We start from the raw sequence: 20,768 nt of genomic DNA, 5'->3' as shown, positions 1-20,768 counted from the left end.
TCTGTGTGTGTGCGTGTGTGTATGTGTAAAACATAACAAGGACATTGGATTGTAATTCTAAAGACAGTCTTTATAAGATTATTAGGAAGATAAAGGGGAATGAGCTAAAATTATTCGTTTATCTGGTTTTCCTGTAAGATCATCTTGTTCGCTGTTTTAGCCAGTAATTGGACAATACCTGGCACACAGAAAGCACTCAATGAATATTTTTTAATGAATTAACTAATGACAATCAAGTTCTTTGAGGTATACTATGCACCCTGGGAACGAATACTCTTTAAATGGGAAAAATCTTAGGAGCAGAAAGGCTAATCAATTTATAACAAGTATTACTGAATGAAAGAGTAGGATTTTTTGCTGAGGCTCTACCTGGCCAATTCTACCTTGTCCCTTAAAATGACCGAAAGCCATCTCACCTTTGCCAGAGAAACTAATGATATTTGTCCTCAGATTGTTGATGATTTAAATTGTATTAGATCAGTGGTCCTTCAAAAGAGACCAATTTTGCCGCCACCCCTGCAAATCCTCCAGGGACACCTGGGAGCACCTGGAGATACTTTGGGTTGTGGATATAAGCCGGGGATGCTGTGAAATATTCTACAATGTATTATACAAGACGGTCCCTGACAACAAAAAATTATCTAGTCTAAAATGTCGAGAATGCTGCCGCTGAGAAACCCTGGGTTAAAGCAAGCCATCACATTTGTTCAAGAGAGAGGTTAGTGGCAGAGTGGAAGGACTGGAGCTTTTCAGAGTCAGAGATTCAAATTCTGGCCCTACCACTCTGCCCAGTGAGACTTCTTACGACCTTCAGTTTCCTCATCGAGAAAACGGCAATAATAATGTCTAGTCTAGTCTGTAGGGCTGTTGTGAAGAGTTACTGAGAATGTAAGTAAGATATATGACATACAGTAAATAAATAAATTATATTAATAACTATTCTTACTCTTATATGAACACTATTAATTGTTTGATGCCAACATTTCTGCCAACAACAAAAAGAATTTTAAAGGTGGTAAGGCTTAACAGCTTAAACAAAATCTCAGAATTTTTAAGCTGGAAAAAAAATCTTAAATATCCAACTAAATATTTTCTTTTACACCCAAGAAAACTGAGGTTCAGAGGGACTGACTGACTTACTCAAGATTACACAGCAAGTGAGTGGCAGCTCACATAAAATAATCCAAGTGTTTTCTTCACTACCATTTTACTACTTATGCACATATATATGTTTTTATTAATTCCTAAACTACGTCATTATTTATGAATGTGTCATAAATTATTTAAGTCAATTTGAATACAAGATTATTATGCTTGCTAAAATTTTATGTGATAGTATGATTACACTATAAAATAACTAAGATTTATTCAGATATGTACCTATCTTAAAGTTTTCACAGCCTGTTTGAGCTAATATTTGGAATCTGCCATATTGTTTCACTACCATCCTAGCAAGTTCTATTACCACTCACAATGGTCAACTTTTTAAATTACTATTTTATAAAATCAATACTAAAATTTATTTATTTCTGGTTTAAATGCTTACATGAAGAACATCCTTGGGAAAAGAGTCTCTACAAATACATAGAAGTTGACACACTACAAATAAATAGAAAAAAAGTTATTTTCAACATCACCTAAGTGATTTTCAGTAACCTAAGAAAAGTAATTAAGGCAGAATTAGCAATTTCGTCTCTGAATGTAGCGAGGGGATTCTTTATTCATAATGCTCAGTGAAGGCAGGTAACCATGTAGTCTGGGGGAATCTAATCTGTTCTTACTTTTCTGGAACCATAAGGTAACACGCCTTAAAAATGTTCACCCTCTCTGGCCCTGAGTAGACAGATGTTCAACTCAGCATTGGAAAGCTTAAATATTCAGAAATAGAAAAATTGTTAAATTGTGTCACATCTAAATGGAAATATAAGACAGCTGTTAAAAATGACGTATAAAAGAATTTTTGATGAGTCAGAAAACGCTTAAAGCTTATACAGATGTCTGGTTAATTTTTAAGAAATAGCATACTTAAATGCCCAGATAATTTGGGGAGACTGTCTTCTTTCTGAAAATTAATTGTTAAAATAGAATTTAAATTATATTCTGCAAAGGAAAGCTAAGATAATTGTTGCAGCAAAACATTTTATATTTATGTAGGGCATGGAGATTTCTAGCTATCAAAATAATCTCAAAATTGCAAAAATAAGTCTGCTATACCTTTCAAATACCACCTTCATTGCTCTTTACTTTAGAAAATTAGAGTTAGTGGGAGAATAAAGACCTGTAGGTCATAAGGTTTTCAATTCCTCATTAAGAACCTATTTCAAAATTCTTTCCAGTGATTCCAAATATGACCAAATGACAATATTCTGAAATGGCCATATTCAACATCGAATGGGCCAAGTAAGATAATGTGAACTGGCAAACAAAATTTCTAGCAACAAATGAGGGACTTAATCTGACTTGATTAAATTTAAAGTATATTAAAAGAAGAAAGCCTACGCTCTTTACAGATGCATTATGAAAATACTTTTATGCTGGGACTCCAACTTTATAGAGAGTTAATTAATTACAACTTTAATGATCACAGTAAGAGTCTGTATCATTCCTTACCACGACAAAAGCAGGCAGGATCTCGAAGAAAACTTAATTCCCTAAGCACAAACTCTCTAATGAGAGTCATAAGATTTACATTTGCTTCTTTTAATCATCGTCTAAAACTATAGCCAAGATCAAAAGACTCGAAAAGAATGCTCCCCTCTTCTTCCCTTATGAAACACCAACAAAAATGTTCAGTTTAATCCTGTTTTTAAAGGGAATCCACCGCCAGGAAGCAAATAATAATATAACACTGGCCAACACAAATCTTTAAGTAGTGCACACTGTATTTTTGATTATCTTTTAGGTTTTGCATCTTAAATTAATGGCTTTTGCAGCCAGTTCAGTTTCAAATACAGAGGTACGTGAAAGAGCATACAGGTAAAGTCAATGAAATTGTCCTTCCTGGAGGCTTTTTCAAGTAGGCCAGGCAAAGCCCAGAGAACATGCTGACCTGCTCAAGTAAGGATCCTACCCTAAGCCTGCGTCCTCCAACTTTTGCCATAGATCGGAATCACGTGGAGAACTTGTTAAAACACGGATTCTACCCTCCCTCCCGCGCCCTACCCACGGCCGGGCACACAACCACACCAGGTTCTGATTCGGTGGGTCTGCAGTGGAGCCTGGGAATTTGTGTTTCTAACAAGCTCAAGTGATACTGATGCGTCTAGTCCGGGAACTCACAGAACTCGGCAACTCAAATCGACTCTGGGAACACTTACTTTTAGTTTATGAATACAGGTACTCCTCGACTTATGATGGGTTTACATCCCAATAAACCCAAGGTAAATCGAAATTATCACAAGTTACAAATGCATTTCATATGCCTCGCCTACTGCACATAATAGCCCAGCCTAGCCTTCTTTAAACATGCTCAGAACACTTACATTAGCCTACAATTAGACAAAATCATCCAACACAATGCCTACTTTATAATAAATAAAGTTGATTATCTCATGTAATTTGCTGAACACTGTACTGAAAGTGAAAAACAATGGTTGTATGGGTACCTGAAATATGGTTTCTACTAAATGTACATTGTTTTCACACCAGCATAAAGTCAAAAAATTGTGAGTCAAACCATTGTGGGGCAGGGATCATCTGTGTATTTTCCCCACGAATTTATTATCATTAAATATTATTTTTATGCAGCTAATCTTTTGTATCCCAATGATGTACATATACTGTTTAAATAATTGCTGAGGCCGGGCGCGGTGGCTCACGCCTGTAATCCTAGCACTCTGGGAGGCCGAGGCGGGTGGATCGCTCGAGGTCAGGAGTTCGAGACCAGCCTGAGCAAGAGTGAGACCCCGTCTCTACTAAAAATAGAAAGAAATTATCTGGCCAACTAAAATATATATAGAAAAAATTAGCCGGGCATGGTGGTGCATGCCTGTAGTCCCAGCTACTCGGGAGGCTGAGGCAGGAGGATCGCTTAAGCCCAGGAGTTTGAGGTTGCTGTGACCTAGGCTGATGCCACGGCACTCACTCTAGCCAGGGCAACAAAGCGACACTCTGTCTCAAAAATAAATAAATAAATAAATAATTACTGAAATTACTTTTCTTATATACCAAGAAATCAGGCAATTATTTTCTGTGTAAGTAACCACAGAAATTTTAAAAAGCAAAGGAAAATAACATGCTTAAAAGAATGAGAAATGATAAAAGAAAAAAAAACAAATAGGGAAATGGAGTTATCTATAGTTAAAAAAGAAAGACTTTAGCTACAGAAAAACTGTATAAGGTTATAGATTACATCAAATTTTTCTAAAGGTCTCTCACAGATTATTAATCTGAGCTATAAACATGAAGTAAATAAATATATTAGAGACTAAAATTTTGAATTATGTTCTTTTCTTTAAAGGGTATGGTTTTACTGCGTACATGATGAAGACAGATTGGCATTATTTTTGTTCTTCTGGTTGACTAAAAAGGACATTTCAGTCTAATGGATGAGAAATTTAATTAATTTCTAAAATCCCTCTAAAGACTGACTTTTGCAAGCTAGCAGATGACTCAAAATGTTATAAATATTTCATAGGGAAGAATTATTTCACAATGGTTAAAAATTACTTCTGTACATGACTTAACGGAATGAAAGCATGGATTGTAGATGCCACTTACTTAATTGTCTCAGCATAAATATTTAAATTGTCCCCGAGGCCTATAAGTTAAACATTACTAAGTATAGCACATAAACACCAATAAGGGACAGATCAAAACTATAAATGGTGTTAAGAATAATTAATGGTCTTCACTGGGATTATAAAATGGATTCGTGTTAGATGGTCAATTCCAATAATTTACTCGATGGTTCCACCCCTCAAAGCACTTTCATTTTGAATAAGTACTGCTAATATAATTAGCTATTTTCAAAACAGCAACAAATACATCTGCAGTTAGCAGAAAGAACACAAGCTCTGCAAATAGATTCACAGTTGGCCACTTACTACAGGCTCTCATCCTCTCTGAGCCTCGGTTTCCAAATCTGTGAAATGGAAAATAGTATCACCTACCTCATAGAATTTTGTAAAGAGGCTTATTAAATAATGCACAGCGCCGAACACACTGAAAGTGCTCAATAATTTCATTCTTTCAGCTAACATTTGTGGCACTCCTAATATATGCCAGGCATCGTTACAGATACTGGAAATAAACTAGGGAACAAAACAGCCAGAAATCTCTGCCTTCTAGGAGCTTATTTTCTACTGCACATTAATTTTACCTTGTCCCGGGCACAGTGTTGGGTACTTTGGGATGAGTAAAAGAAAGAGCCCCAGAACAGGTCAAAATTATCAATTCAATAAAAAAACATAAATGTTGTAGTATATGAATTTCTGGATAAAGAAAATCCTATGACAAGGCATGGCATGAGGTTAGAAGATGGAGAGGGAGAAGGAAGGCTTCCCAGAAGAAAAAGCATTTTAAATGAGCCTTGGGAAATGTTTAGAATCCTGATGGGAGGAATTTATAGATTTTAGAAAAGGTAATACAAACAAAGGCACGGACGCTGGAAACTCTATGTTTATTTAAGTAACACTGAGTAGTATATAGCTGGGGTTGCAGGAACAAATTAAAGAGTGATGGGAAATTACATAAAAATCTGTGTGAAGACCATATTGAAGAACTTAACTTCTAAGATGAAGAATTTACAAATTTTGTAAGTTTGAAGGAAACGGGGAATTATCCAAGATATCTGAGTAGAGTGTGATATGATATGGGCATTGCAAAGACTTGTTTGCAAGCAGTGTGAAAGATACATTGAAGTGAAGGAGAAAAGGAAGGAAACTCATTTGGAAAAACTGAGTAAAATGCACAATTTACCAAAACCTGCCACGGAGTAGGATCATCAGAGATGTCTGAAGGCCTCTCTAAGTGCAGCTCTGTCACAATGGCAACCCCAGCGGCTGGTGGGCACGAGCCTGGCATGAGCCACATCCTCACATTCCTCACTCGGCCCTGCACCTCCTGGGCTGGCTCCACTTCCGTCCCCTGCCTGTTACCAAGGCTACATCCTCAATACTATGTACCTCATCCACATATTCCCATCATCCACCCACCCATCTGACCACGACTCACATCTAGCAGGCAGAGAATATGTGACAAACTGGGAACCTGGGACAACCCTACTCCCTCTTTTACACCAGCCAGGCTCAAATGACATGTGACAATTTGGGAATGGATACTCAGCTTGGAACTCAAAGTAAGAATGGACTTTTCAAAGTTTCCTTACCCTATTGAAAGCATTTCGCTTTTCTCTTAGTCCTCGGTTCAGGGATCTTAAAAGTGTAATAATGCCTCAGATTCAGGCATTTTTTTTCCTATCTTGACAGAGTAGAAATGTTGATTTCTTAGCTAAAGGACATCACAGGTAAGTAGAATCTTTGTGAAGAAAACATCTGAGAACACCTCTCTAGGAGAGAATTTAATGAGGAAGAAAAAATAATTAAAATTTTTAACTATAACCTTCTACATATTAATATAGCCTATTTGAGGGGAACTAAAATGTTTAAAAATCATGCTAAGTAATTATGAATCTTCTAAATTGAAGAAAAAGACTTCACAACCTTTTGGGACAATTCAAAACAGATTTTCTTGTTCTTTCTCATAGCCAAGAAAATTACATCTCTTCCTTATCCTACATAAAGTTAAAGGGTTGAAAACTTGTAAGTTTGTTTTACTAACAGAAATGTAATCGTACTCAGCTTCCTCATTCAAAAAGGCCTTCAACTGAATAAGAAGAAAGATTTTAGGAAAATAAATAAAGGAGTATTTAATTAAGGCCTTCATCAGAATCAGGCCCCAGCAGATGTAATCAGCAGGAAATGAAAGGGAAGTAAAGCTCAAATCAGTTCAACACTGCTTATTTTTTCAGAAAACAGCTGGAAGCAGAAGAGTGAATGTGAGCACAATAAGCTTTATCTTGGGATTTCCCTTATAATCCAGATGTTCTCACCAACATATATAATTCAGAAACAATGATACTCCACATAAAATTCCATATATTAAGGAGGACTATAGGGACTTTGTGAAAAAGCAGATGGATATCATCTACGTGCTCTTCATTCTAGGACAAATTGCTTTATTCGGATAGTGACTTTTTTCCCTGATAAATTCAATGCATTCACTGTAGATATTTTAGAAACTACACATTAACACTATGAAGAAAATAGAAATCACCTCTAATCCTAGCACCCAAATATAAATACTATTAACATTTGACTTATTCCCCTTCAATAAATTTGTTTCTGTGCATATATTGATTTTTTTTCCCCCAAACTGGGGTATCATTTTGTAACTTTTTTTCACATCTCATATCATCATTTTCCCATATCACTGAACAGTCTTCCTAACAACCTGACACATTTTGATTTATTTTCCATGTTTGTTAACATGATGTGTGAAAATATGGTAATTTATTGCTCGGCTGAGAGTCTGTGATAACTGGGAGGCTAACATTGCCCCTCCTCCAACTTTGGATAATTAAATTTATTTTTCTTTGTGAATTGCGAATTTATATCTGTTTTTCATTGGGGATCATTTTCATTGGGGTGCTCATCTATCTCTTAGTCCATTCAAGCTGCTATAACAAATTACCCTAAACTGGGGGGCTTATAAACAACAGAAATTTATTTATTAAAGTTCTAGACTCTGGGAAAGTCCAAGGTAAAGGTGCCAGCAGATTTGGTGTCTAGTTAGAGGCAATTTCTGGTTCATAGACGGTAGCGTCTCACTGCATCCTCACATGGTGGCAGGCGCAAGGCGAGTCTCTGTGGCCTTTTTATAAGGGCACTAATCCCATCCATTAGGGTTCCTACCTCGTCATCTAATCACCTCCCAAAGGCCCCCAACTCCTACTACCATCACACTGGGGATTAAAAATCAACATATGAATTGTGGAGAAGGGAAGGAAATTCAGACCATAGCAATCTTGCATTGCTTTTTGTAATATAATATCTTTTGAAAGGGGGCATACTAGCATGTAAGACACAGAGCTTAGTGTTTGGTTGTTTTTTTTTTTTTTTGCTCGGTATTTCTTGGCAATATTTTGTCATTATAAAAGTAATAGTTACTATAGAAGATTTGGAAACATCAGGAAACATATAACAAAGAAAATCAAAACTACCACATAGTAGCACCTAGAAATACATTCTGGAGGATAGAGTATATGATATATCAATGGATAAACTCATTGATGCAAAAGGAACTTGTATGCAAGAAGAAACTGCAATAATCATGTTTGATGTTCAACATTTGTTAATTTAGGACAATGTCTTAGAGTAAGAATTTAATAAATATTTTTTGACTAAATTAATATTTTATATATTTATTTTTAACTTATATTTTATACATCTGAGATAATATGTTATTAAATAAATCTTGCTTTTTTCACTCAATATATTACAAGCATATTTCCAAGCCATTAAATTTTTTTAAAACCTATTTTGGTAACTGAGTTTTACCAATATAGATATATAAACCACACTAATTTATTTGAATATTTTGCTCTTGGGGCTTTGTTTCCAATTTTTTTTTTTCATATTACAGATAACACTGTAATGAACATACTTATAAATCATCACATGAAATTCAGATGATTTCCTTAGGATATATTTCTAGACCCAGGATTATTGGTTCAAAGTCTATGAACATTCACAGGTTTTAATACATATTACCAGATTATTAATCTCAAATACTTATAGACCCTTTATTGAGCACCATAAAAGAAGATTCCATCAACGCCACAACTCTTTTACAAAACTAGCATCGCTATTACTTCTTACTCTGTAAAGCAATAAAAAGTATTGTTCCTATGGCTAAAACAATTTCTGAAATGAAACAAATCGAAGATAATAGGGACAGAACAACATTTTCAAGAAAAATACACTTAAAACAAACCTCTCGTAAGTGATAAGGAAAGCTGCTCAGCTGCTGTAACTACGGACCAGGAATAGTGACGACATCCAGTGCACATATAATTGTTCCTAGAGTTGATAAATCAATTATCTTTTTTTCAAGCAGTATTAAATTCACCTTCATCGATGTGCTCTATTTTTAGAATTCCCAAATAATCTTGCTTGTAGCATTTTCTTTGGTTTTCCTTCATCAAAAAAACTATTTTCACCTATATCAGACAATAAGTAAAACACGTAATGAAGGCTTGAATATGTGGACATTTTTTTAACCCTTAATTTAAAAAAACTTAATTCTAAGAAGTACATTTGTCTAACAGATGAGTCATCTTTGTTTTATTATAAATTATAATCCAATTTTGAGCATTTTCCTTCATTTTACTGACAATAGCAAACTAAATGCTGTCCTATCCAGTTCACTAAGCATGAGAAGTATTGTTTTTGCTAAGCCAAGGTCAAACAGCCCCCACATCCTGTTTCAGATTCTCCATCTTTTCCACACAATTCAACAAAGGTTAAATTAGCAATTGCAGTGTTATTTTTTAAACTCCCTAAAACTTTTGAATGTTGGTAAGTTCTTTTCCAATATGTATAACATGATCTCATTTTAATAAAAACAAACAATCTCAGTGCAGGTACGTTAATATGCGTTTGTAATGAGAATAGAAAACAGTCCAGAATGGAGTGAGAGCTCACACGTGGCACTGGATGAGTTACTCTGTTACAACGATCCTGTGTTACAGGTTTGCTCTTAACGAGTCAACAAATACATTTTGACGATGCTATTCTTCACAGAAATATGACCTCCCTGATTTCAAGGCTGACACAAGCACGGTGGGCCCCTATCCGTGCTGGTGCATCTTTCAAAGTTGATTAAAGTCAGAGCCTTGCTCTGAGCCTAAAGACTTGTTTTTCGCCATGAGAAGAACTAGCACGAAAAAAAAGCAAGAAGAAGCTCTGATCTTTTTTGGATCATATTCTAAATACCTGAGCTGGCATGCCCTCACGTACAAGAGCAGTTTAAACATATTCTTTCTACAGACACAGGGTCCCAAGACAAGGGACTTTCCGTTCACGAACCAACCGGCGTCTCTCTGCTGCACATGGCAAATTAAAACGACATCCTTTATAATGCAAAATACAGGGTGGCCCAAACCACAACGAAGTTCCTCCAAGTTACTGTCTGCAAGCACGAATGCGGGCTTTTCTGTAGCACTCCTCTAGAAACTCTTGCCGAGCAAGCTCCAACGCCAACACCTTTTGCTCCCCAAGGAACCCACTCGCGGCGCAGTCACTGGGCTCAGCCTTCGACGCCTTCCCTCCCCGTCACCTTCGGGCAGACGGCCCGCATCTCCCCGAGCTGCCGCATCGCACAACGTGACGGCAAGGGCTGCGTGCGCGCGCGTGCACACTGTACCTGCTCGCAAAACCCAGCGCTGAGAACAGACAAAATAATCCCTTTAAAAATCGAATAGCTGGAAATAGTGTCATCGCTCCTCTCCCTCCGCCTCCGCGCTCAAGTTCACGGACAGCCCAGAACTGTAGTTTTGACCCACGTGATCAGAGCTAATGACGGCCGGGGGTCGGCGGCGGCGGGAACGGGGGAGAGAAGCGGAGAGAAGCGGAGAGAGGGAAGGAAGGGAGGGAAGGGGCGGGAAGGGAGCGAAGGGGCGGCGGGGCGGGCGGGCAGCGCGGCGGGAGGCTCCGCGTCGCTCCTTCGCTCTTACCAGGTCCTCCCCCGCACTCATCACCGCATGGCGACCACGGCCCCCAGTGCAAGAACAGAGCCAAGCACGAACCCGAAGGGCGGGAGCCGGTTATGCTTCCAAGCCCACAGCCATCTGCCTCTGCGGGGGGAAAAACAACAAAAACCTCTTCCCAGCGCCCCAACTCCGCAGCCCGCGCAGCCGCCGGGGCCGGCAGCGCCCGCAGCCACTTCTGCTTCCCCTGCGGCCCCGCCCCGCGCCGCCGGGACAGCCAATCGCCCGCCGCCCCGCCCCCGTGGCGTAGAGGGGGCGGGGCCCGGCGGCTGCGGCGCCGCCCAGCTCCAGCTGCTGGACGGAGCCGCCCCGCCCCGGGGACCCCGGGACCCGCAGCCCCCACAGTCCCACCCCTGACCGTCACCTCGCGAGTACGGGCTGCCCGCCGTGGAGCGTCGGCTTCATGCTTGTTTTGCTGCAGTTCTCACGGTGCACTCATTTAGCTAAACTTGAAACACTTGATCGTTATTTTTTGGCGGGTGAAGAGATCAAATTGAAACAATGTTACTGTTTTTATAAAAAAAGGAAAAGAAACTGAGAAAAAGATCACAATTCTGAGTTTGTTGTCCTTGCCGTTCTAGTCTCTCACTAAGGATAATGTGGCTTTTTGTCCATACACCTGCCAGGATCTGTCTGCTTAAAATTCACAACTTTTTCTTTTTAATTTGACTCTTAAATACATTTCAACAACCTCTTTGATCTCTCAAAACTTCTGACCAACTAAGTTCTTTGAGCAGGAGAAAGGCCCATTTATTGAAGGCAGAACCAATAATTCAGAGCAAAACCCAATAATCACTAGCTGCTAATTGTTTTATCCTCCTGGAAAAAAAAAACATAAAAAGTGGGGCACAAACCTCCACAACTCTCCTATGTTGTGCTTCTATCTTTCATTCTCTCAAAGGTGTAGCAAAAGTGAAGAAAACTAAATGATCATACGAACGTTTGACTGTTAATGAAATGCTCACCAGGACAGACATAGGGAGCTGGTTGGGAGGCTCAAAAACCCTCAGACCCAGAGAGGCCAAACAAGTTCCAGCACCCTCTGAGAATGTGCCTCTGCCAGGTGAGGAGAAACAAGTTCTGGGTGTGGCTTCCTGCCAACCCCATTAGGGAAGCCTCTTTCTGCAGGCAAGGACAAATCTCCAGAGCTTAGTCAAAGTCAACTCTGGGAATAAACCCAGTCTCGTAGACTGTCATTTACATGGCCTCTGAAATTCCTGGACCTACCAGCAGTCATGTGACTGTCTCTAACATGATTCCAGATGAAACAAATTTCCTATCTGATAGTCAACCTTCTTAAGGGGATTTAAAACTACAGTTGGGCCTCTCTGGACTCCCACAGTTAGCACTGATGTTGTAACCTCAGCAGAGGCCCTTCCTGGGAAGATTCACGCCAGGACGATTCAGGCATGTAGCTGGCATTTGCAGCCTGTTTGGGTTGCTTAAATGAGTGGTTCTAACCAGCTACACATCAGAGTCAACTGGGGAGTTTGATGCCAAAGCCCCGCCCCACCTAGGCCAATTAAACCGGAATCTCTGGGGGTGGAGCCCTCGCAATTTCTGTCTTTTTTTTTCAAACTCCCCAAGTGCAACAGGGGTTGAGAATCACTGGCTAAGATTTAATTTATTGTCTTAGAGGAAACTCCGTATTTATTATATTTAAGTTAAAAAAATGCAGTAGCAGAATGATGTGAAGCATTTTGTAATAGAACAACTTATCCTTTATATAGTCTTTATATATTTGTATATTTTAAGATAGATACAGAAAATATGTGAAGATACACATCAAAATTGTTTTCTCAGAAAGGAAGGATAGCTTTCTACTTATGTCTGTATCATTTAACTGAATAAAATGAGGACATATCCCTTCTACAATTTAAACATAATTAATCAAATTTTTAAAATTAATACTTATAAGTGCCATGAAGTTCATTGGGAATAACCACTATTAAAGTGGGTTTGTTTATTAGGTTTTGTTATTTTTTGTTGTGTTTTTCTTTTTGCAAATGTTCCTCTAACATCCAAATTGTCACTTAAGAGTTATTTTCATTTCATAAAAAGAAAACAAGTCCATAAAATCCTTAATTGTGACAATAGCTACTTAAATGTAAGTATTAAGCCATGTACTCATTTCTAAGGTTAAAATATATTTACTTTCCTTTAACTTCAGGAATATATTCAATTTTTTGTATTTCTCATGACTTCTTTTCGAAAACTAATATTCAAAGTATATAATATAGGTGTGAAGACATGTCATCTTTTTCAGCTGGAAAATTATTTGGATTCTCAATACTAATAACTTTATAATTAATTGCCAGTGGGAAATATATGACATAGTAGACAAGTGCCTAGGTTTGACCTAGTTTTAAATCTTGGGTCTGCAAATTTTTAGATATATGATCTTGAGTACCATCACTAAGCTCCATTGGTAAAATGGATCCAATAGTATCTACCTCAGTGTTATTAAAATTGTATGAATTCAGGTAGCTGAAGTGCTTATTACTGTGTAAAACACAATAGGAGCTTAATAAATGATAGTTATCTATTCACTGACTTCTGTTTGCCCCACTCTTTTCTTAAACATACTCAAGGATTAGTACAGTACTAACAAAGAATTATCAGGAAACATTTTTATAACACAGTAAACATGATTGTTTCTATAACCAATAATATTTCTTACCTAGTTATGTAAAAGAGAAGCATTCATTCTTTCTGTCCACTGCTTTAACATGTAATATGGTAAGAAATGTAGTTCATGTTTGTTAGGCTCAAAATATTTCACGTGAAACAGTGTTTCCTAAAGTGGCACACAAGCTGATTTCTCAGGATTCATAATCAACCACTTCATTTTCTTTGTATTTATTAACAAGGCATGACTCAAGCACAGATTAAGACATTTCCCACGATCGGTTTTCTGACTTTTGAACAACAACAAAAAAACGATCAAAGCCTTAGACAATTAAGCTTGTCCCTTATAGATAAGCCCTGATTTTAATAACATGATCACAGGATTTTCTCTATCTTTTCTTCTTTCCTCAATATTTGCTGAGTGTTAGTGAACATTTCTGTGAAGCACTGTAGTGAACAGTTTACATCTGTGACTTCATTTATTCCTCTTATCAGTCCTATGAAGTCAGACTTTGTTTAGAGATGAGAAATCTAAGGCTGAAAGAGCTAGAGCAGCTTGCCCAAGATGGCAAGGTAGTGGGTGAAAGAGCTGGCCTGAGAACACATGTGTTTAGCCCCAGCACCCTGCTGGTGGGCTACGCAGCATGGCTTTCAATGAATTAGGAAGGTGCAGAGTAAATGATTTATGCTGGGAGAGGGTAAGATGGTGCTATGACTCTAAGTGTCTTATTGAGAGCATAAATTGCCATACTTCTAGAAACAACCAGAATATATACATTATTATTACTAGTTGTAAACTTGAACCTTAATTTTATGTGTGTGTATTTTTTTCCTAAAAGAGGAATTACATTTCCTTCCCTTTATATTAGTAAAGTCCCTTTCTTCCCACAGAACAGTTTGGCTTTTAACCTTGTAAAAAAAAAAACAAAAAAACGCTGACATGCAAGAATTACACGGAGTATCAGGAAGAGACGCTCCAGATTGGCAGCGATCCAAGCCAGCTTCAGAGTTCTAGATAAGTCCATCAACCCTTTCTTGATTCTGTTTGTAACGTGAAGAAAAACACTGTTAATAGGACAATAGCAGAATTCCTTATATGGAGTGATGGCCTTTCAGTCTAGGAAAGAGAATTTATCAGTCTCTTATTTGGACAAAGTTAGGTCCCAGAGCGTTTGTCTGGTTGGATGTAGTTGAGACAAAGAAGTATACATTTTTCTAGGTAATATGTATTTACCCTGGTAGCCAGAGAAGGCTGGAGTTTGGAGGCTTTGGAAAGGTGGGAGGATGGGAAATAGCTCTACCCAGAGAGAAGATGGGATCCAGCCACTAAGGAATGACATACAGCCTCGGGCCAAAGGTGGAAGAAGACCAGTTACAAATTCCCAAACAAGTATGGCTGAGTGGCTTTCAAAAAGTGACATCTAATATTCACTTTTAAGCTGTTTCCCTTTTCTGTGGTGCTATAGTCCCCACAAATCATAGCTTTGCAAACAACAGGCTATGGGTATGTTGCAAGATAACAAGCCGTCAGCCCCCAAGACAGCTGCGTGGGACCTGCGGGGGTGCCGGAGCCCATCGCAGACAAGAAACCCAGGATCTGGTGACGGGGTCTGTGGTCCAGGTTCCCAAAGGGCACCCAGGTGGCTGAGAGAATGCTTTGTGGGGCTGGTGAGGAGGCTGGACAGCAAAGCTCCAGGCATGGTCCTAATTCTTTATTTCTACATATCTCGGATACATCTCTTCGTTTGTAGCTGACATAACCTTTTGATGGAATCCAAGCCAGCTATGGGGGACTGCTCCATAGCACACGTGTTCTGAAAATTTAAGTGTGACATGAAAACTTGAACTGGATTCAAAATGCATTCACATTATCACAAGGAATTCCAATATTACATTGCTCAGTGAAATATTAGGTTGATATTAGGTTGAACCATTCATTTGCAGCTGCCAACATTCAACCAATTTTAACATACAAAAATGACAACTTTATGTGGTTCAACTAATAAAAGAAAGACTTTTAAAATATAATGTCAATTGTTGCAAAATCTGGTGAGGTTGTAAGAATCGTATCTAAGATTTTGTCACATATTTGAGTGAACATAGTTTCTCATTGATGACAATTATCAGAAATTTGAAAAAATCGTAATATTTACCCAAAATTATACGTAGGCATTTTAAGCATAAAACCTCATAAAATGCTCCCAGAAAGAAGCCAGACACAAAAGTCCACATGTTGTTTGATTCCATTTCTATGAAATGCCCAGAATAAGTAAATTTATAAATATAAAATAAAGTAGTGGTTGCCAGGGGAGAGGGGAATGAAAAATGACAGTCAACGGGGACCAGGTTCTTATATAGAATAATGAAAATGTTCTGAAATTAAAACATTTAAAAGGGGCACATACCTTAAAGTGGTAAATTTTATGGTATATGAATTATATCTCAATAAAAAAATACATGACAAAAAATATTCACCAAAGCAAGCAAAAGATAATAAAAATTTAAAAATGTTTTATAAGGAAGGGTTTTTTTTTTTTTTTTGCTTTTTTTGTTTATTCTATATAAGGAAGTTTTATATAAATTCCTCAATGCTTTAAATTTTAAATAGTTTAAATAATTCTCTTATATAAAGAAAATACAATGAAATTTTATACCAATCCACATATAGATCAGTTAGTTTATCTCCTTAGGCCAGTGGTCCCCAAACTTTTTGGCACCAGGGACCGGTGTCATGGAAAACGATTTTTTCCACTGACCCGGGTGGAGGAGGCGGAGGTCAGAGGAGACGTGAGACATGGAGAACCGCCCTGAATACAGATGCAGCCTCGCTTGCTCACCTCCTGCTGTGCTCCCACCCACCCAGCCCATTTCCTAAGTTTCATGGAAGACAATTTTCCCACAGACCTGAGCAGGGGAGCAGAGCTCTGCAGCGCCCCCTAGCAGGCCGCAGACCCGCACTGCAGCCTTAGGCTGCTCAAATATTACTATCATGTTCTATGAGTGCCAGCACATGACAAATCTCTTTGTCCTATTTTCCTTCAACCCATAATAAAAGTCTGTTCTGCCCATAGGCTTCTATTAAAAAGGTTTGGAGAAATTAAGGAAGAATGTCTGTGCCTGAGGGGCATTGAGAAAAAATGGCAAACTCAGAGGCTGTGTGACCAGCTGGGATTAAAAATTCAGGGGGAGCAAAAATTCAGGGCAAAAGGTGATCAGCCTCTCTTTCTTTGGGAATTCTGTATACAAGAAGAAGTTCTAGCTGTTTTATTTGAATTTTAAGCCTCCCCACGTGCTGGGATTACAGGTGTGAGCCAGTGTGTCTGGTCGCCTTCTTATTTCTTTCTCAGGCCCTGCTGTGTCCACAGCTGGGTTGAGTCATGCCTAGGCTAGTCGGGGCAGCAGACCAGAAGCTGATTAGCATGGGAGACCCAGGAAACTCTTGGGACTTACTCATTCTCATTCATTCTTACTCAAACTCCAGGCAAACTTGATGAGTCTGCCAAAAACAACCTTAGTCCTTGCAGGACTAAAATGATTCTAAGTAGAGCTCCATGTTTGTCATTTAATAGAATCATCTTTCAGATTCTCCCTTAAAATGTCAACACAGAGGCTCTCTCTACCAGTTTGTGGAGTACTGATATAAATGTTTACAATGGAGGTAGGAATCAGGTGTTACAGGAGTGTAGAAGATAGGGAATAAATTCTGCTCATGGGACAGAGGGGCTAGCAAGAGTTTTCTATAGGGTTTGTCATTTCAGTGGGCTAAAAGTATGAGTGGAAATGCCCTAATGGAAAAATAGAGGACCTGCCTCCAGCTAAATGCAAAATAGCCAACAGGAGGACAAACACAAAGATGATGGAGTGCATAGAACAGCTGGGAATTTTTTACATTCTTATATGACCAGAAGAACGTAGACGAGAATGAGAGAAAGAGAATTAGGGTTGCAGTGTGAAGATTTTCAAGTAAGAGAGCTGTGGTCAGACACGTGTTATAATATGAAATAAAGGCCTGAACAAGGAGCTGGCAGTGACTGTGGACAGGAACGGATGCATCCAAGAGTCTGTGCAATGTCACATCTTCTCTGTTTTACTAAGAAAAATGAGAAGGAACAGAACTACCCCCAACAGTCTGGATGGTGTGGCTTGCAGGAATGTCATTTCTAAGCTCTCCAGCAGAGCCCTAACGGGGGCGGGCGGGTACTAGCAGAATTCCAGTGAACGATTTTTGGTCTGACAGATGATACTTGACTTGAATGGCAATAGGAAGTGACATTACTCTGCTAATTAGGTGCTTCATTAAGCCTAGTGCAAGTTTCCATGTTGAGTGTAGTGACATCTCTGCCATCTACCGAGTGACGTGCCGAATGTTTTCCGTGAGTGATTTTGCTGATCAAGTGTCTCCACTGTCGTGACGTCCATTCCTGTGAGTGCCGAGAGAAAGTCAGCGTGGCCGTGGAGAGCCACGCCGTGGGCTGCAAAGGTGCTGGGGATGTGCTGCCATTTCTTAAGCTGCGTGGTGGGTGCATCAGGGTTCTCCAGATAAACAGAAGCAACAGGGGTGTGTGTGTGTGTGTGTGTGTGTGTGTGTGTGTGTGTGTGTAAAGAGAGAGAAAGAGATATTTATTTTTAAGAATTAATTCACACACAATTGTGGGGACTGTCGATCTAAGATCTGCAGAGTAGGCCGGCAGGCTGGGGACCGAGGGAGGAGCTGGTGTGGCAGAGCCCGTCAGAAGGCAGCCTGCGGGCAGAACCCTCCCTGTCCTGGGGGAGGTCAGTCTGTCTATTCGGCCTTCCACTGACCGAATGAGGCCTGCCCACATGGTGGAGGATAATGTGCTTTACTCAAAGTCTTCTGATTTAAATGTTAATCTTATCTAAAAAAACACTTTCATAGACACATCTAGAACAATGTTTGACCACATATCTGATACTGTGGCCTAATCAAGTTGGCACATAAAATTAACCATCGCAGGTGTGAACAGGAGTCTTTCTTTACATGATAAATATACATTAAAAATAAAAACAAAGTCAATATCCTCCTTCTCTTGGAGGCTGAGATTACGATTTGGAATACAAGATCCCAGTGTTGGCTAAAACATTTGTGAAAGCCCCTGTGAGCAAATAATAGCACAATAGACTTAAAAACAAAAAAGATATGTCAAATACAAGCCCTCTGGAACGGAAGAGAATGAAATATGTAAGGTGCAGAGCGAGGTATAGGGTGGAGTTTCTTGTTCTCACGTGCTTGGTCCTGGCCCACATTATCAGTCGCTCATCGATTCAGAGGTTAATAAATTCCCAGCTGGAAGTTCAGGGCATTTGCTGAAGTGCTTGTTGAGACCTAAAGGGAAGAATCTAGAAAATATCCTAACAATTGCCTTTGTCAGACAGACAGGCATCGTTGGAAGTCAGAAAAGAGGGGGCTGCCCAGACCTCCAGGGCCCAACTCCCTCCTGTGCCTGAAAATGCCTCTCTGGCACATGCTGGCATCGACCATTCCTCTGAACACTGCTAGTGTTTAAATCCACCCAGGCTGTGATGTTTAACGTTCAGACTAATTTGAGTCATCTGTCATCTGGAAGTCACATTTACTGAACCCACAGTGAGTGTAGAGCAAGGCAAATAAGTATTTCTCTGTTCACCAAAATGATGTTCCTTAAAAATGATGTGTTTGCTGAAGTTCCATCAATCAAATTTTGTTTCAAATGCCCTAGAGACGTTCATTGCTAAAGAAGCCTGGTGATGAATCCTTTCATAATTTCAAATTTTATGTTCCTTTTCTTATAAAAGGGCAATAGTGATGTGCAATATGCCATGTCAGTCTGCTGGGTTCTGAGTGGTTCTTTACCTGGTCCCTTGATAGGTTATGAGTTTGCATAAAATCCATTTGCCATCATTAGCATATGGCCTTTATAAGAATTCTTAAAAATGTTTTGTGTGTGTACAGTCTATTAACCCAGCTTTTACAACTGCTAAGATGGAAGGTTTATATTATCCTTTTATGTACTCTCGATTTGCATAGTTTATGGTAAAACCCTTTTGATATTTTGGATAACATTTCTTTGCATAAAAACAGATTAGAATAAAATGAGTTTGACAAAAGTTAATTTACAAATGTGTCTGTGCTCTTTATCTGTTAATTTTTAAAACTCACTATCTTTAGCGTACATTACAGTTTTTACTGTTCGTTCTCCCCAAATCTCAGCATGTCAAGTGGACACCTCTGTTTTACCATCAGAGTCAAGACGTGATTAGCCTTATTGAATCGTGTTCTGATGACAGTGATGTTATAGTCAGTGCTGCAGTCTGGGATCTATGGTGACTTTAACGTCTCAGTTTCCTCTTCTGTAATCGGAAATTGGATTAGATGCCTTCTGAGATTGGTTTGGCTTCTATTCATAGCATTGTAATTATCTGACCAAGTTCTTGCTTCCTCTTGCTCTGCTCCATAATTTAGCAACAAGGACAACAGAAGGGCTATCTTAGAAAATTATACCTGCTTGCCCTGGATCTGAATATTTCTCATAATACTATATATAGAAATTTCTTTATTCTTAGCATCTAATTTTGATTTAAAAATTGATTCATTTTTGGATATATACTGACATTAGGTTTTATCATGTCTTTTTGATTTGGATGCTTCCTTCCAATTAAATTCCCACGCTCATTTATTTCTGCCTATGGATATTAACCCATCCTCCAAATCTTGCTTCTTCCTTTACCTGAATGTGTCTAATTGCCCTAATAGTGAGTTCCCCCCCCCCTTCTGAACTCCTGGCTTAGACCTACTGTGTGACATTTGGTTTTATTTTTGGAACTTAACTAATTTAGAACAGTAAAAAGGACATAAACCAAATTCATATTTTCTCACCATTCAGAATGAACTAATTACCATTGTGGATTATGTGCCTCCAATCTCTTGTTTCTGTGATGAAATATTATAGCCATTAATAAAGTCCCCTTCAGCACTACCCTAAGTCTCATTTCCAGAAGATACATGTACATGTATAACCTTCCAGATTCTTTAAAAAATACACATATATATGCTTCTACTTTTTTTTTATTTTCACTAATATGCATGGCTGTTATACAGTACACTGATATATCGTGGCACATCTTGTGTAGGAAATGTAGGCATGTAGACTTAAGAGTTCCTTCAGGAGGAAGAGGATGCAAAAGGAAGTGTTTCCTTTTTTATTTCCTGAATATAATCCAGGCTATGCTTGGAAAATCTGCAAAATATTTTAACTAGCTCCAGAAATTTCCCAAGGCCTTTCCTAGCTTTCCTCTTCAGTTCTCCCAAAGATCCAGTACCCTCACGCTAACCTTGCTACTGAAAGCTCACTGAAGCATTTCTTGGGCAGCCTCT

The 20,768-nt window shown here is 38.8% G+C and overlaps 1 protein-coding gene across 2 annotated transcripts in view; it reads right to left on the bottom strand.

Moving 5' to 3' along the window:
* Positions 1-10,929, bottom strand: part of ATP10D (ATPase phospholipid transporting 10D (putative)) — a 72,670-nt gene extending 61,741 nt beyond the window's left edge. For both annotated transcript variants that reach the window (XM_045532955.1, XM_045532956.1), the window contains exon 1: positions 10,736-10,929. The gene's annotated coding sequence lies outside the window, so the exon portion shown is untranslated. The remainder of the gene's footprint in view (positions 1-10,735) is intronic.
* Positions 10,930-20,768: the final 9,839 nt, after the last annotated feature.

Source organism: Lemur catta, chromosome 19 (genome assembly GCF_020740605.2).
Source record: "Lemur catta isolate mLemCat1 chromosome 19, mLemCat1.pri, whole genome shotgun sequence".
NCBI lineage: Eukaryota > Metazoa > Chordata > Mammalia > Primates > Lemuridae > Lemur > Lemur catta.
Note: the sequence above shows the minus strand (reverse complement) of the source record. Positions and strands in the feature narration are given on the sequence as shown.